This window comes from Oncorhynchus nerka, linkage group LG2, assembly GCF_034236695.1.
Source record: "Oncorhynchus nerka isolate Pitt River linkage group LG2, Oner_Uvic_2.0, whole genome shotgun sequence".
Taxonomy (NCBI): domain Eukaryota; kingdom Metazoa; phylum Chordata; class Actinopteri; order Salmoniformes; family Salmonidae; genus Oncorhynchus; species Oncorhynchus nerka.
The window spans coordinates 31,634,299-31,652,897 of NC_088397.1; the positions used below are offsets into that span (position 1 = coordinate 31,634,299).

General features: G+C 48.9%; 1 pseudogene; it reads right to left on the minus strand.

Moving 5' to 3' along the window:
- Window positions 1-18,599, minus strand: part of LOC115144677 (ras-associated and pleckstrin homology domains-containing protein 1-like) — a 74,186-nt pseudogene that overhangs the window by 35,758 nt on the left and 19,829 nt on the right.

The window sequence follows — 18,599 nt, forward strand, 5'->3', positions numbered from 1 at the left end:
CAGCAGTGTATCTTCCCCCCCTAACCAAACAGCCTTTCACGGTCATAACCCAAATAGTCTACCCACCCTTTTAGTCTGCATAAAGGAAGTCCCACAATGCCCCATTAACGGCCATCGTTACCCTGCCCAAACTAAAAGCCTGTACATGAAAAAGGGCCTCTGATAGGCTGAGATAACTGGGCCTTGTTTACAGACTCTCATACAGACGACGACAGAGAGGATAGAAATGAACAACCTGTCAGCGGTAATGTTTCACTACGGGATCATTCTGTTCGTGACACATCTTAGTTACTTTTTAGGAAATAATTGGGAAGACAGGGTTGTGAAGATTGGAGTGTCGGTATGAGTGAGTGTGACTTACCTCGGTGCTGGCCGCGACCTGTGGTGGCTGGGGACTCCCTTGGGACTCCCCGTCCTGCTCGGCCCCTCCTGCTGTCCGAGACAGCACCTTGTCGATGTCCAGAGAGTCCATGCTGGACGCGGACGCAGAATCAACGCTGGACCTCGAGGAGTGGCCCCCCGCCTCGTGTTCACTGACCGCGCCCACCGAGCCCGTCCTCCGGTGCTGCGAGGGCGAGGAACTCGCCGAGGGGCGCCGGAGGGTGGCGGAGGAGTAGGAGGACGAAGTCTGGTGCGCCGCCTCTTCCATGCTGAGCGACGCCTGCTCCAGCTGGGCCGTGATGTCGTCCAGCGAGAAGTTGGACGCCGACGGGCGCCCGTGGGAGTTGGAGCTGCCCCCTCGGACGGTGGAGGCCGGAGACGCCCGGGTACTACTGCTGGTGCTGCCCCCGCTGCTACCCCCTCCACCGCTGGCAGTCTGCTTGGCACTGGCGCCGCGACCCCCCGGGCCTCGCTGTTGACATTTAGCCTGGCGGGCGGTGCCGGTGTTGGGCTTGCCGATGGTGCTGAGCTCCTGTTCGATGGAGCACAGGTCAGCCATCAGGGCATCCAGGTCTACGGTCTCTGTCGTCTGGTTCAGAGCCTCTGTAAGGAGGGGGGAAAAGGGGAGTGTGAATCCACCTTCTGTTGTATACACACACGCTAAAAAGACTGATTTCATGAAAGCGTGACGGTTGAAAAGGTACTTTTGCACAGCAGTAAAGCAGTGGTGTTGTGGGTCACACAGGCATGTCACAGACACCATGCTCTGCAGGAAGTAGGTAGGGCATATAGGTCTGAGCGTGTGCGTCTTACCGTTGATGTTGTACATGGAGAAGCGGTAAGAAAAGTTAGCCATGTTGGTTTCCTGTCTGAGGGGGGCCTTCTGGACTGGCTTCTGTGGCTTCCCGTCATCCAGGCTCTGTAGAGGATAAATCACGCTATCAAAATCACCGCCATCTTAAAAGATATTTCTCTGATACTTTTGTATACTTTTTCTGGCCACTAGTGCTGAATGTAGTGCACACTAGCCAAAAGTGGTCAAAATCATTGCCCTCTCGCTCTGCTGTCTGTGTGTCTTGCTAGCTGTCACTCAAATGGCGAGGAGCTGAAGCTCGTTGGCTGAAACTCAAATTGATGGGGGACTGGCCCCACGTGGGGGTAAATGTAGGGGAAAATGGCACCACAGATTCCAGGAAACAGTCGTTTTCAAACTAAGGATTTAATGGCTGCTCATAGATTGTGCATGTATGAACTACACATGAAACAATCCAGCCCAAAGCAGGAGGTTTAAAAAATGCTTACTAGTTGCCAGAGTACCAGCGCATTGTCTTTAATCCATTACAATACAAAACCAGACTTTAACAGGCTTGAAGGAAGTGGAAGAAAGCTAACATGACTTAGCGAAAGGGTGGGAGGGGTGGTGACTAGGATAACATGGTTGCCGGGATACGGTTACCAGGGTACGGTTACTAGGTTACAGTTACTAGGACATGGTTGCATGGGTACTGTTACTATGATATTGTTGCTAGAATATGATTACTTGGATATGGTTTGCTAGGACACTGCCAAGATATGGTATCCATGACATGGCTGCCAGGATACGCCCATCCTCCCTTACTGCAATACCTGTGTGAGTTTGTCCAGCTCTCCCAACCAGGCTCCAAACATTTTGTCCAGGTCCTGGTCTTCCTTATCACTGTCTTCCTCCACTCCCCCGTGGTCCAGCTCGTCATCAGACATATCTGCCATCTGGAGAAAGACACACACACACACTACTTCATTTGACTATAGAAAAATCACACTACAATCAAACCCAATTAAATATTTCAATTCACGAGCACGCATGCATACGTGCACACATTTACTGAGAGAGAATTCTAAAATCGCAGTGGCAGCGATGAAGCCACGCCCTTTACCACAGCAACCTTCTAAAATGTGTTACCGTGGCAACCGCCAAAAGAGCTCTATAACGTGGAGGGATACGGCTGCGCAGCGGCAGTAGGCTATTCCCTGTTGTGTCTGCCAGAGGTACAGTATTCCACATGCTGGATGCCGTTGGAAGGCCTACTGAGTTGAGCCGAGGCCTATTCCCCACGAGTGGCTGCCTATACTGCTTTGGCTGTTTTGTACGGTAATGAGCACTGAAATGACCGCATGGCACGTTCCACATATGCGCCACATCAGTTCATAAAAGAACATTATGGCTTCAATAAACCCATCATACCTATGGTCAGACATTGGTGATAAGAGTCGAAGTCGACTGTCAGCCACAGCCAGTCATGAACTCCGTCCCAAATCGCGCCCTATTCCCGTTATAGTGTACTTGGGCTTTGGTCAAAAGTAATGCACTATGAAGGGAATGGTGTGCCACGTGGGACGTAGCCATGGTATTCTGTATCACAGAGCCTCATCGTGCCATCTAATGATAATGACAGAGCGCCCTCTTGTGGACAGATCAGAAAATAGGTGATGTTTGTATAGATTTCCCACCTTTTCCACTGCTGGGATAATGACTCGAGTGTTTAAATCATGTGCAGGGTCGTGACTCAAAGCCACACCGGTAGAACTTGAGCCAGTGACACTACAAGCCTTTAAAGCCCCTAGGGGTGAGCGTGTGAAGTCCCGTGTGCGTCACAGAAGCCCGCACTTGAAGCCCCTTCCCTAACCACCAACCGCAATCTGTGGCTAAACCAATCTCGAACCCCACTCCTTTCTGATCCACTCCAACCTCGGACAGACAGAAGCATATTTGACTAACAGCTGACCCCTTCACATCCTCTTCTGATACCATTAAAAGTATGACCAGTGACCCCTTCACATCCTGTTCCTATTGCATCACTTCCTGGTTGGATAGGGAGACAGTTTAGTGTGTGTGTGTGTGTGTGTGGGGGGGTGTATTAAGAATGAAAAGCGGCATAGGATCTCGTCAGAGGAATCCAGTCTTCTCTTAATCTACTGACAGGCTACACGAGGACATGGAAAGGCAGGGACGCGCACAGTGGGACACAAGGAAACACTCCCTCACACATGGTCACATCCACGAGCACGGACGCACACCCTCCACCACTAAACCGTAACTATAGATGTTTGATACGTTTGATACATACTTGTTTTCCTGCCTTATCAGGACCCCAATGTGACGACAATTCACCCAAATGTCTTGACAGGGTAGGAAAACATGATTTATTTTAAAACGCCTGACTTTTTTCATGTCCTGAATTTGTTCAAATACTATTTTAAGCTTAAGGGTTAGGTTTATGGTTTTGGGGTTAGTGTTGAAGAAAATATGATTTTTAATAGTCAAACATTTTTAGTCACCAAAAATTCCTGACATGTCACGAAAATAAAGCTGTGTGTGTGTGTGTGTGTGTGTGTGACCCGCAAACTGATCCAATATCAGCATTTCGAGCTCAATTGAGATTGTATCTGTACAGTATCGTTATCTGCAGCATCATGTTGGAGAGAGTGTGTGTGTGTGTGTGGTAGTGTAATATGTCTGAAACAGAGGAGCACTGTGTTTAAGTGTGGAGAGGAAGGGCTTGCTTTGAAAATCCACTCTCTTATTCCCCAGAGAGAAAGAGAGAGAGAGAGAAAAGAGATGACATGCTTCCCTGCATCTCTACCTCCAAATAGTTATTTTCTTCAGTGTTAACAGCTCAAAGAAAAAGTGATAGGAAGAAGCAGAAGAGAGAGAAAAAAAAGGGCAGAGGGAGCAGGGAGGAAGGAAATAGGGAGCGAGCAGGGAGGGAGGAGAGTGAGGGAAAGAAGAGAGAACAGGGAGGAAGAGGGAAAGAAGAGAAAACAGGGAGGGAGAAAAGGGATAAGGAGAAAGAAAAAAGGCTGAGTTGCAGTCAGCATCTTGTGGTTAACCAGTCTGTGACTTGGGCCTAGTTTGGCTAAGTGTGTGTGTGTGTGTGTGTGTGGGCCTGGTGGGTACTGGCACAGGCCATAAACACTCAAAAGTTAATGCGTGCAAAATACGCACGCACACACCATCTGGAAAGGAGTCTGGTTCGTATCATGCGCGGACACATTCAAGACAGCTAGCTTACACAGAACCACTGTTGTGCGTGTGTGACTGTGCAGATTTACAGGCATGCACAGTTACACGCACAGTCTTTCCACACCGTCTCTACAGCTGCCCAACCATCGCCCCCCTAAGACCCCCTGGCAATCCCAGTTAACCCATTGGCCGCCATTTATGGCCGCCATTTATGTGATACACAATGTACAGTGAACAGGGCACACACCCGTGCGTGTGGATGTAGCAGCTGTGCGTGCGGAGTGGGGGGGACGATCGGTCAGAGCAGGAAATGGCCTAATTTTCCCCCACGGGCTGTTCCATAACAACGCCCAAGCCCGGCTGTCAATCAAAAACCAGCATCGCCATGGTTACAGTGCCAGGGACAGGGCTTCTTTACAGCATGACATCATGGCGAACCGAGGAGGGCAGGAAGAGGAAAAGGACAGAATGAAACAAGCCTCCTTTCTGTTTGTAAACACGCTGGACGGTGCCATCATATAGAGGTACAGTGTCCGAAATGGCCCTGGTTAAAAGTAGCACACTATATAGGGAATAGGGTGCCATTTGGGATGCAAGCCATGGGATGGATTTCAGTCTTTCCTTGTAAATATGTAAGACACTGGGCGTACGATCCCTTTGCAATAGGACCATGAATACTGGCTAGAGGCAGCTCTCCAAGAGGGCTGGTTGATCTGCGTTTCCCAAAGACTTTGGGGGGTTCGAACATGTTCATGTGACATTTGAGTCCTACAAAATTACCCCACATTCAAGAAAAACCAAAGTAATATCAATCTTCAGGTGGTTGAGGATGACTCGCAAAACCTCGCCACCATTTTTACTCTACATAGGCAAGATATTTTGTTTTGCATTTATGCATACAGTTTCTGCCTAGGAGCTTGTGCACAATACCAAAATTACATTAGCGGATATTTGAGGCAAGGGGCACTTCAATATGGCTGTTACGTTCCCCAGTTTATGTGTTGTAGTTTGTGTATTTGCATGTGTTTATTTCAGGAAATGGCTTCCTGAAATCCCTCAAGCAGCTGATTGGTTGACTCCATGGCTAATTGGAGAGCTGACCCCGCCCCCTCGTCAAGACGCAGCTGTCTCCAATTACCCATTCCTTCAGAAGCTATATAAAAGCCAGTGTTCTGTTCAGGAGGAGAGAGATTTGCTGGGAGGTCATTGCAGAGATTTTGCTAGAGAGTTTTTCTGGGAGGTCATTGCAGAGATTTTGCTAGAGAGATTTTGCTATAGGTTGATTTTGCTGGGAGTTCATTGCTGGGAAGTTGGTATGTTTTGTGAGTTTGTTGCTCAGATAGAGCTTATTTGATGTCCTTTGTTTCTTAGTTTGTTTGAAATTGTTTAATATTCTGTTTCATTTGTTCCCAGGGGGAGAAGGGGAAGGCACCTAGGGAGTGCTTAGGCAAGAGGCCCTTGGGGATACATATACCCGTAGCATATTCACTGTCTAGGCACAATAGGTAAGACCTGGGCGGACCACCCCCTGTATTTTGGTTAGGGCACCAGGTGGTGCTAAATTAGGTAAGTATTGGTTAGGCAGGTAAGATAGAGGGGGCTTTGAGATTTATTTTCTTTGCTTTGGTTCCGTCCAGCCCCTTTTCCCCATATTACCGTGTAAAGGAATAAAGTCCAGACATTCTGTCTGTTGTCATCCTTACTCGCACCTACAGTCCATACCTTTTTCACTTCACGGAGAGTTTAATTGTAGCAGGGTGTTGCGTTCCCTCTTCATAGAGGCGTGCGTAACAATGGCCCATTCTCATGACAGTTTATTAGGTACACCATCCCGTTCACAAAAATGGATCGCTGCCTGTAGGAGCCGTGGCTTGCTACATAAAGAAGGCAGACAGGCATCGAGGCATTCAGTTACTGTTCGAATGAACAGAATGAGCAAAACGAGCGACCTAAGCGACTAATGAGCATGGTACGATCTTCGGTTCCAGGCGCCCCCGGATCCAGAATCTCAAAAACAGCCGTCATCCTGGGCCTTTTCCGCGTATGACAGTGTCTAGGGTTTCGCAACAAACAAACAAAAAACATCCAGTCAGCGGCAGTCCTGCGGCATCTCGGAATGCATCGCAACTCTTCGATCCTTGTCACAGATTGGCTACTGCAGCAGATGACCGCGCCTAGTCCCACTGCTATAAGCTTAAAAACAAGAAGAAGCGGCTCCAGTAGGGCGCACGATCACCAACACTGGACGACGGAGGGAAAACGGCACCCGGGTTCGACGAATCCCGCTTCCTGGTGTGTCATGCTAATGGCAGAGTCCGGATTTGGCGTAAGCGGTATGAGTCCATGAACCCGTCCTTCCTGGTGTCAACGGTACAGGCTGGTGGTGTATCGCCGTCCAATCTGCAGCAAGAAATCAGGCTGTTTCAGGAGGCAAAAAGGGTTCGGCCCGGTACTAGATGGGTGTACCTAATAAGCTATGATCCGGGTTAAAGCTATGTTTTGTACTGAGTGTACAAAAAAACATGATAAACACCTCTTTCTGTGACAGACTGACCAGGTGAACGCTATGATCCCTTACTGACGATCCACTTCAAAATCAGTGTAGATGAAGGAGAGGAGGTGTGTGTCAAGAACTGCAACGATGCTGGGTTTTAAGAAATGGTCCAACCCCCCCAAAGGACATCCATCCAACCTAACAACTGCGGGAAGCATTGGAGTAAGCATGGGCCAGCATCCCTGTGGAACGCTTTTCACACCTTGTAGAGTCCATATGCCCAGACGAATTGAGGCTGTTCTGAGGGCAAAAGACTCAAGCTGGCATATTCGATTTCAAATAGCCTAATTACACCAGCAGAATTGGTAAGTGAAAATAATAAAAAGTATGTGGAATAACGGTAGTGTTCCGGCTGGGATAAACACACTATTTAGTCTTTATCGTAGCCCATTGTAGGGGATGGGAATTGTTGTAACGACAACATCAGCTATTGGGAAAGACCAAATATATTAAACAGGGTAATAAAAAATATCCTGAAAGACGTAAACTAAATCTTATCAACTGTGCCTGAAAATCATTTTGAAAAATCAGATCATATGCGTTTGCCTTTCGACATCACGAGCATCGTAACCGTGGTGAACGCAAGTGGGGGATTAAATAACCACTGCAACAAATAATTAGGCTATATTATCACGTGCTGTAATAGGGACGTATTCTGCGACAGGGAAAGTAATGACAGCAAATGAGTTTGTTGAAAATGGTATGCAAAACAAAACAGTGGTACAAGTTGCTGAGCTGCTCTTTTGGCAATTGAGTTCATTAAACTGCCTGTATCGTCTGCATTCCAGCCACAGCGTCGAGGGGCGTTTCTTTATAAAACGCACATCCAATCGCCTTGGCCCCAGACCCTTACTAAACCAATTACAAGCTTCAATCTGTCGCGGTGGCAGGAAAATGATGGATCTCCCAGGTGAAGCTGCCACGGTTACAAATCAAACTTGTAAAAAGTCCGGTGGCCATTTGATTAATTGTTCAGCAGTCTTATGACTTGGGGGTAGAAGCTGTCAAGGAGCCTTTCGGTCCTAGACTTGGCGCTCCGGGCACCACTAGCCGTGCGCTGGCAGAGAAAACAGTCTATGGCTTGGGAGAATAGAGTCTGACACTTTTTTTTTAACCTTTCCTCTGACACCTCCTATTATATAGGTCCTTGGATGTCAGCAAGCTTGGCCCCAGTGATGTACTGGGACGTACCCACTACCCTCTGTAGCGCCTTACAGTCAGATGCCGAGCAGTTGCAATACCAGGCGGTGACGCAACCAGTCAGGAGGATGCTCTCGGTGGTGCAGCTGTAGAACTTTTTGAGGATCTGGGGACCCATGCCAAATCTCAAGTCTCCTGAGGGGGAAAAGGTGTTGTTGTGCCCTCTTCACCACCGTCTTGGTGTGTTTGGACTAGAGGTCGACCGATTAATCGGAATGGCCAATTAATTAGGGCCGATTTCAAGTTCTCATAACAATCAGAAATCGGTATTTTTGGGTGCCGATTTGCAATTTTTAAAAAATTATTATTATATTTTTTTATACCTTTATTTAACTAGACAAGTCAATTAAGAACACATTCTTATTTTCAATGACTGCCTAGAAACGGTGGGTTACCTGCCTTGTTCAGGGGGAGAACGACAGATTTTCACCTTGTCAGCTCGGGGGATTCAAACGAATGGTATCAGAGGAGGACTCTATTCTCCTTCCCTCCCTCGCCCCCTTTCCTTCCCTCCCTCCCTCCCTCGTCCCCTTTCATTCCTTCCCTCCCTCCCTCCCTCGCTCTTGCCTTCCCTCAATCTCCAACACTTTTTCCCCTCCCCGCGTCTCCCTCTCTCTCTCCCCGCGTCTCCCTCTCTCTCTCCCGCGTCTCCCTCCGTGTCTCCCTCTTTCTCTCCCCCACGTGCCCCCCGTGTCCCTCTCTCTCTCATCTCCCTTTCTCTCCCTCTCTCCCCAGTCTTTCATTCTCTCCCCCTTCTCTCCCTCCCCGAATCTCCCTCTTTCGCTCCCTCTCCTCAACACTCCTTCTCCCTCCCTCTCCCTGTCTCCTCCCTCTTTCTCTGTCTCTCCTCCTCTCTCTCTCCTTCTCTCCCCCTCTCCTTCCCTCCTTCTCTCCCCCTCTCCGTCTCCCTGCATCTCCCTTTCGCTCCCCGAATCTCCCTCTTTCGCTCCCTCCCTCAGTCTCTCCTTCTATCCCCAGGTCTTGCCTTCTCTCCTTCTCCCTCTCCCCGCATCTCCCTCGCTCTCTCCCCGAGTCGCTCTCTCCCCGAGTCGCTCTCTCCCAGAGTCTCCCTCTCCTCCCAGAGTCTCCCTCTCCTCCCAGAGTCTCCCTCTCCTCCCAGAGTCTCCCCGCATCTCTCCTTCTCTCTCCCCGAATCTCCCTCTCTCTCCCGGTCTCTCCTTCTCCCTCTTTCTCTCCTCCCTCTTTCTCTCAGTCTCTCCCTGTCTCTCTCCCCCCTTCCTCTTTCGCACCCTCCTTCTCCCTCCCTCTTTCGCTCCCCGAATCTCCCTCTCTCTCTCTCTCTCACTCCTTCTCCCCATCTCTCCTTCTTTCTCTCCTCCCCGTTTCTCTCCTCCCCGTTTCTCCCAGTCTCTCCTCCCCCTTTCTCTCAGTCTCTCCCTTTCTCTCTCCCCCCTTCCTCTTTCGCACCCTCCTTCTCCCTCCCTCTTTCGCTCCCGAATCTCCCTCTCTCTCTCTCACTCCTTCTCCCCATCTCTCCTTCTTTCTCTCCTCCCCGTTTCTCTCCTCCCCGTTTCTCCTCCCCCTTTCTCTCAGTCTCTCCTCCCCCTTTCTCTCAGTCTCTCCCTTTCTCTCCCCCTCTCCCTCCGTCTCTCCCAGTCTCTCTTTCTCTCCATCACTCTCTCTCCAGGCCAGTGTTTCTATAAGAAGCCTGAGCATGACAGTTCCTCATCTGTCTCCCATCACCACCGGGGTCAGAACTGGGGCCACCTCAGGGTTCAGAGGTCGCCCCACTGGGGCTGTTGTGGTGTTAAGCCTCTGCCACAGTGGGAGGGGTACACAGGAAACACACACACGTACATCTGCCCCACACTAGGCCACCAGTTTGGGTCGGCCTGTGCCTCCGAGGAGGGAGAGAAAAGAGGGACAGAGTGCGAGAAAAGAGAAAGGGGGGCAGAGCGAGGCAAGAGAAAGGGGGCAGAGAGAGGCAAGAGAAAGGGGGCAGAGAGGCAAGAGAAAGGGGGCAGAGAGAGGCAAGAGAAAGGGGGGCAGAGAGAGCAAGAGAAAGGGGGCAGAGAGAGAGGCAAGAAAAGGGGGGCAGAGAGAGGCAAGAGAAAGGGGGCAGAGAGAGGCAAGAGAAAGGGGGGCAGAGAGAGGCAAGAGAAAGGGGGCAGAGAGAGAGCAAGAGAAAGGGGGGGCAGAGAGAGAGCAAGAGAAAAGGGGGCAGAGAGAGGCAAGAGAAAAGGGGGCAGAGAGGCAAGAGAAAGGGGGCAGAGAGAGCAAGAGAAAGGGGGCAGAGAGAGGCAAGAGAAAGGGGGCAGAGAGAGGCAAGAGAAAGGGGGCAGAGAGAGGCAAGAGAAAGGGGGGCAGAGAGAGGCAAGAGAAAGGGGGCAGAGAGAGGCAAGAGAAAGGGGGCAGAGAGAGGCAAGAGAAAGGGGGCAGAGAGAGGCAAGAAGAGAAGGGGAGAAAGCAGAGAGAGGCAAGAGAAAGGGGGCAGAGAGAGGCAAGAGAAAGGGGGGCAGAGAGAGAGCAAGAGAAAGGGGGCAGAGAGAGGCAAGAGAAAGAGGAGGCAGAGAGGCAAGAGAAGGGGGGCAGAGAGAGGCAAGAGAAAGGGGGGCAGAGAGAGGCAAGAGAAAGGGGGGCAGAGAGGGGAAAGAGAAAGGGGGCAGAGAGGGGAAAGAGAAAGGGGGACTGTTCTGGAAAAGCACTCTAAATTGAAGGTAATGGCTGACTCCCAATGCTATGAGACTGGGAATAGAGAACAGAACATGCTGTCAATGTACTCTCGAGTGCTCAAGCTGGGCAAAGGCGAAGAGCGTTTCATATAGAGAAGGGAACGGGATGTGATGTTGGCCTACGGGGGGGGGGTCAAGAGTCAGCGTCAAAGGTCATACACGGGATGCTCACTGACAGTCAAGTCAGGAGGTGTACAACCCTAACCTGTAGCCAATGCATCTGTATAGAACCCCCCCCCACAAGCTGTATACAATGTGAATTGGAAAAACTACATATTTCGCAATGACAGAGATAAATGCAGGCCAAAGTTACGTAGCCTAGTAGAACAAGTTGAACAGTGTTTAACCAGGCTGTTTGGTTGACTTCCGTGTAATCTGAATAGAAAATCAGCTTGCCACTCACACTTCCCATGCAAACCAGTTGACCCCTATAGAAGTATACTTGAAAGGGGGAGGCACAGAGAGAGATAAGTGGCAGGTAGCCAAGCGGTTAAGAGCGCTGGGCCAGTAACCTAAAAGTCGCTGGTTTGAATGTCTGAGTGGTTCAAATCTGTCGTTCTGCCCTTGAGCAAGGCAGTTAACCCCCAACAACAACAACTGCTCCCCCTGGGTGCCGTGGACGTTGATTAAGGCAGCCCTCCCCGCAACAATCTGATTCAGAGGGTTCATTCAATGCAGAAGACATTTTGGTTGAGTTGCGTTCAGTTGTGCAACTGACTAGTTATCCTCCTTCCCAAACGAATGGCGAGAGACCGGGTACAAGGAGAGGTGAGGTTTGATAGAGCAGAACGTAGGGAGGGCGAAAGAATGGAAGGAGAGTTCGGCAGAGAGAGGAGGGAAGGAGTGAGCATGAGGGCGAGATAAATAGGGAGGGAACGAGAGAGAAAATTAGGAAGAGACTGGGAGGGAGGGAGGGAGGGAATGAGAGAGAGGGGGAGAAGGCATTAGGACAATTCCATGCTTAACAGAACGATAATGAAACTCAGATTTTTCCACTTTAAAAATGTATGCACTGAACGTGAATTAAAGTGGAGAGACGCCAGAGTTCCAATTTCCACAGAGAACGTCACAAAAACACATTTACTTGAAGAACAGACGCAAAGTCTGGTAACAGAATGAAACTTTGTGCCGTTTGCTTCATCATGTTGTTACTGTGGAATGGCCCATTACATCATAGAGGAGACTAGGCGGTACTCTGCAGTCTCCTCGTGAACTCACTTTGCGTACGAGTAGGGAACCAGAACATTGTTTATTTGGTTTGTCCGTTTTGCAAACGGAAAAGGAGCGCTGGTTTCTTACTGAACAAGTTCAGATACTGCATCGCTTGGTTTTGGAAACGTTCTCGGACGTTTCGTGCTCACTGGACAAGACCAGTGTGCACACACACACACACACACAGCTCACCTTTCTGTACTAGCTTCACCCTCTTCAACACAGAGAATTGATAACCCTTTTGTGGTTCAAAAAGAGGAAGCAGTAGAGTCGCCGACTATGACGTAAGCTGTGTGACAACACCATTGTGCCATCATGAGTAATGGCTGAATAGATGTTTCCATAAACCAAACTTCTAAAAATGGGTGTGGGTGCAGTCTAATTTTGGCGTCGTACCCCACCCACCCACCCACACACCACCAACTCCCTTGTGTGTGTGAGGAGGACTGAGGGGCTAATAAAACAGAGGCAGCAGTGACACGTCGTCTCAACGGCTTCCTCCGTAGAAAAACATGACAGCCAGCCAGACACACAACAACCCATAATACTGTGTCTCACTCCGCAACTCATTTCCCCCGTCTCTCAAACTTAAAACTCCACCCACACCCCAAATGGCAACGAGAGCCCTTTTCATGTCCAAAAATACATCAACATCACATCACGATGAATTCTCAAAAAGGAGAAAACTACTCTTATTACAATGGTAACATTTCATGAAAATCAGCAACAGGGGAAGTTAATAACAATAAATGCCAATTCGAAGACGCTTTTACCCAAAAAATACTTAGTCATGCGTGTAAACATTCCCCCGGAATCGAACCCACAATCCTGGCGTTGAAAGTGCCGTGCTCCGCCAACGAAGCCATACAGGATGAGTAACCGTCTAGAATTAAGTCGTCTTACATTAAGAGGTCAAATGCTGCATTTTCACCTTTAACCCCACTATGCCATCCTGTAGAGGTAGGTGGAAAGGAGAGGGGCGTTCCTGTGCGTTTGGTAGGGCTCAACTGTAGTCTCTCGGGGGGGTGGACCAAAAATGAACACCAAGAACAAATAAAACATTTAGGGAGGCCTGCTGGGTTAAGAATAGCACTCCAGTGTGTGTGTGTGTGTGTGTGTGGTAATGGCACATTACAGAGTGGGTCCCATATTCCCAGCACCTCTTAATTGTCCCCTGGGAAGTGTGCGTCTCAAACTAAAGGCTGCTATAGATGACAGTGGTTTGACAAGGCCACAGTCTAAAGTACATTCGGGTGAGGAGGCCCCGTATTCAAAAAGCCTCTTGGAGTAGGAGTGCTGATCTAGGATCAGTTTTTCCCTTTTTAGATGATAATGACTAAGATTACATGGGACAGGGAGGACCTGATCGTAGATCAGAACTCCTAGTCGGAGACGCTTTATAAATATACAGGCCCTGGACCCTTTGTGTTCGGGAGAGTAAATCGAGAGGAACTTACTCCAGGCCAAGGTTGTGTTCATTAGGGCACAATGTAAACATGTTCTGATGTTACCCAAAAGGGTAACATCAGATCAGCCTCTTAGATCAGCACTCCTACTCCAAGAGGCTTTTTGAATACGGGGCCTCCTCACCCGAATGTACTTTAGACTGTGGCCTTGTCGGTGGATCTCTTTCAGAGCCCGTGTGGAGACGATGTTCTCCTTTTTGCACGCTGTGTGGGGTTGTAGCCTGCTAGGCCATATACAGTAGTCTTACAGTGTTGAACTGATGATGTTCTCAGCCCACGTTTTAATGATCTCTTTGCCCCACCCTCACTGTGCCAATGGCCCCTTGACTGACTGAGCATGGTGGATGAGGCCTGTTTGCCTAGAGGGGATAGAGGGGTGAAATGAAATGAGCGCTGCCATGTGCTCTGAAATAGCCACCATTCATTCATCCATCCACACTCACCTGCCTGCTTTGTCGCACAGGCAGTCAAAGCACTTGAGAGCAGTAATACCAACTGTGTTTGGCCTACTCGTATAACCCCACCCCCGTCCTACCATTTGGGAGAGTCCGGCCACACCCTTATCCATGTTCCAGAACTGGACCCAAGGCCAGGGTTGACTCCCCCACAGGAACAGTGGGGGGTATTGTGACGTGGAGGGGGTCGATAGCTGTTGAAGCAGACTTTCTAAATTTAGTCTGTGTTAAATGTTATAGACTAGATTCATGTATTCATGGTAAGGAAAAACAAACCACTGTCATCTATAGCAGCCTTTAGTTTGAGACGCACACTTCCCAGGGGACAATTAAGAGGTGCTGGGAATATGGGACCCACTCTGTAATGTGCCATTACCACACACACTGATTCAACACCACACAATATATCAACATCCCTTGGTGACATCCTCAATGGGAGAAAAAAAAAATGCACAAATGACATACAGCCTAAATTTAAAATCAACAAAATGCAGAGAACGAAGCAGAGATCCAATATAGAGACATTTTGCCACCTTTAGTTCCTTTAAAAGAAAGCTAGAACAAGAACACTTCCTACAATAGGCAGATAATGGGAAGGATGGGGGAAGTGGGAGAGAGAGGAGGACAGAGACGGAGAGATGATGGGGGAGGGAATAGACCATTGGGATATGAGTAGGGGGAGGGAATAGACCATTAGAATATGAGTAGGGGGGAGGGCCAGACTGACAAAAACGGCACCGGTCAAGCACGACTGACAGCCAGCAGGCAGCGAAGGAAAAGAGGAGAGCAGAGCGAGTAGAAGATCACACAGAGTGACTCTGGCATACACGGACAATTAAAAACAGGAGGGGGGGGGGAGAGAGAGAGAGAGAAAACAGAGATAAAGAGGAGAGAAAGAGAGAGAGATACGAAGGGAGGGAGAAAGCAAGACAAAGACAGGGGGCGACGGGAAAAGAACGAACGACAGAGAAAAAAGGAGAGAGGAGCTGACCAGATGATACGCTCCCACACCCAGAGGCAGCAGCAGCTAGAAGTCAGCTGGTGTTTGCAGCAGTCAGCAGGTTGCTCCATAGCAACAGCAACAGCCTTACCAACAGCCCTACCCCCATAGCAGCCACGTAACTATGCAAATACAGTGCCTTCAGAAAGTATTCACACCCCTGGACCTTTCCCACATTTTGCTGCGTTACAGCCCGAATTTAAAAATGGATTCAATTAAAAGATTGTGTCACTAATCTATACAAAACACCCAATAATGTCAACGTGTAATTGTGTTTTTAGACATGTTTACACATGAATAATACAAATCTATAGAGTCAATTTATTTATTTTAATTTCACCTTTATTTAACCAGGTAGAGGTCAGTTGAGAATAAGTTCTCATTTTGCAACTGCGACCTGGCCAAGATAAAGCAAAGCAGTTCGACACATACAACACAATACAGATGCACAATCGAGAGCATCCTGTCGGGCTGTATCACCGCCTGGTACAGCAACTGCTCCGCCCACAACCGTAAGGCTCTCCAGAGGGTAGTGAGGTCTGCACAACGCATCACCGGGGGCAAACTACCTGCCCTCCAGGACACCTGCACCACTCGATGTCACAGGAAGGCCAAAAAGATCATCAAGGACAACAACCACCCGAGCCACTGCCTGTTAACCTCGCTATCATCCAGAAGGCGAGGTCAGTACAGGTGCATCAAAGCTGGGACCGAGAGACTGAAAAACAGCTTCTATCTCAAGGCCATCAGACTGTTAAACAGCCATCACTAACACTGGGTGGCTTCTGCCAACATACTGACTCATCTCTCTAGCCACTTTAATAATTAAAAAATTGGATGTAATAAATGTATCACTAGTCACTTTATATAATGTTTACATACCCTACATAACTCATCTCATATGTATATACTGTACTCTATACCATCTACTGCATCTTGCTTATGCCGTTCGGCCATCGCTCATCCATATATTTATATGTACATATTCTTATTCATTCCTTTACACTTGTGTGTACAAGGTAGTTGTTGTGAAATTGTTAGATTACTTGCTAGATATTACTGCACGGTGGGAACCAGAAGCACAAGCGTTTTGCTACACTCGCATTAACATCTGCTAACCATGTGTTTGTGACCAATAACATTTGATTTGATCCATCTTGTGATGTTGCTCGATTTTGTTTTAATTGTACCTTTATTTAACTGGGCAAGTCAGTTAAAAACAAATTCTTATTTACAATGACGGCCTAGGAACACTGGGTTAACTGCCTTGTTCAGGGGCAGAACGACAGATTTTGAACCTTGTCAGCTCGGGGATTCGAACTTGCAACCTTCGCTTACTAGTCCAACGCTCTAACCACTAGGCTACCCTGCCGCACCCTTTGATTTGCTTGCTTACAGTAAACGCTGTGCCACTGAGCCATTGCATGGCACATGATATCATTCATTTGCGTTGTGCATGGTCCTTGGAAAAAGCTAACTACCACGGAAATGTACGACGCAGGAACAAATAGGCTTTACGTATGGTGATAACCAGTAGCTCTGCAACCATAAACGTTCTGATATCAGAATGTTTATCACTAATATCCTTGGGTAATGAGTAACATATTGTCTCCAGGCAACAACCATCAGTTTGTTCATCGCTGGCAAATATGACTGCTGGGTTTGATTTTCATATCGGGGCAATCATCATCCAGCCAATTAGACTGAGAAAGAGACTATTCACGAGGGTTAAAAAAAACACAGTCACACACACAATGGAAGTGCAGTCACCCAGCACAGAAATAACCCACTAATGTGTTAAAAGTCCTCAAATCTCCTTGCAGAGTAACACTGGCTTGGCAACTAGCATATCGGCTCAATAAGAACGATGCTGTACGTTTATATTCGTACTAGGTCGGTCTCTCTTTTACTAGCTATCCTAGTATTTCAGGGTCAGCGTCTAACCGTGGTGTGTCCGTAGTGCGTAACACACACACACCTGTTAGGGAACATAGAGCACAGTGGGTATAGTGCTGTCCACACCTCACAGTCTCCCTATAGGCCGACAGACAGCACAGACTGGCACCACAGCACAGACCCCAGAACAGCTGGGAATGTCATCATTCATCCCAGCAGCCCCAGCTCCTGCCAGCTGCTCCAGCCAGCCTCTGACCTCTTGACCTCTGACAGCTGGCTGGGAATTGGTTACTGGTAACTGGCACATTGCAGACACGTCCACAGGCACGTCCACATGCGCACACGCCAAACACACAGTCTTGTTTTGTTAGGCCTCCTGACTCTAGCAACTATCGGTAGTATGTCTGTCTGTCCGTCCGCCGTGCCACCTTCACGTCCGCCGTGCCACCTTCACGTCCGCCGTAGCAACAATAGCATCCTGCCAGTCAGTAGTACATGGTCTATAGTGACACTTCACCCCAAACCTCCCCTAGTTAAGAGTTTTTTTCCCCCGTAGGTACAGATCTAGGATCACCTTCCCCTCCCCAATCCTAACCTTATCCATTAGTGGGGGAAATGCTAAACTGACCCAAGATAAGCATCTAGATGCAACTTCACCCTGCCTCCTATATACCCTTAGAGGAAGCTGGAGTATGGGTTGGTTGGTGTAAATTACAGGCCACCGTCCCACTTATAAACACCAAGACACACGCCAACTAATTAGCCGGCCTAGACCAAAACACACAACGATCACGAGTGCTTCTTCCCAAACAAAACAGCTGCTGTGTAGATTGAGTGTGTGCGGTCACATGCACTGGAACACACACAGTGACAGGGCAGAGTGGGGCTGGTAGCGTAGGTTTGGTTTACTATAAAAAGGTCCACTTCAGATGGCTGCTTGCGTGTGTGTGTGTGTGACGCTCTGCGAGTCGACCCTCATTCCCACAGTGAAAGCATCTCATCCTCAAGGAATGAGTAGAAGTCTCGCTCGAAATACACTGACATGGCACGTGACTAGCCTGCCCCCCTCAACCCCGATTTGTCACGGTTTCCAACCTACTATTCTTCCCCCATCCTACTGCTGTATTCGTCTCTTTATTTAGTTAGGAATGTAGATGTAGGCTAAAGGTTGTAGAAGGAAGAAAGTGTTTGGGGTAGGATTCCACGTTGCTCCTGGACTAAATGTGCTTGGTAGACTGCAGCACTACCGCTGAGCCACACCGCTGTCCTACCTCCTCTGATATGTCTTGGTTCTTGGGGACCCAGAGGGGTGCACGGTTTTGTTCTAGTCCAGCGCGAAGACACCTGATTCGACTTATCAAAAGGCTCAATGACTCGTTGGGTTGGTTGTGTTCGTGAGGGGCGAGAACAAAAACGTGCACCCCTCTGGGTCCCCCTGGATGACCAGGATTGGGAAACACACACACACCGCAATGAGGGAAGACAAGTGTGACAGCCTGGAGACACGAGAGCGCAAGCTCTCCACAGAGAGCACAGGACACAGACTCTCAGAGGACGCGTGACAAAAATCACTTCAACGCTACTCCTCCACTTCCCGGGAACAGGCCGGTGCGGAGGGGGGGGGGACTTGTTCCCTACACTCCTCAGGCAGCCACACATAGACTACGTCCCAAATGTCACCCGATTCCCAACACAGTGCACTACTTTTTGACCAGGGCTATGTCGGGAATGGGGTGACA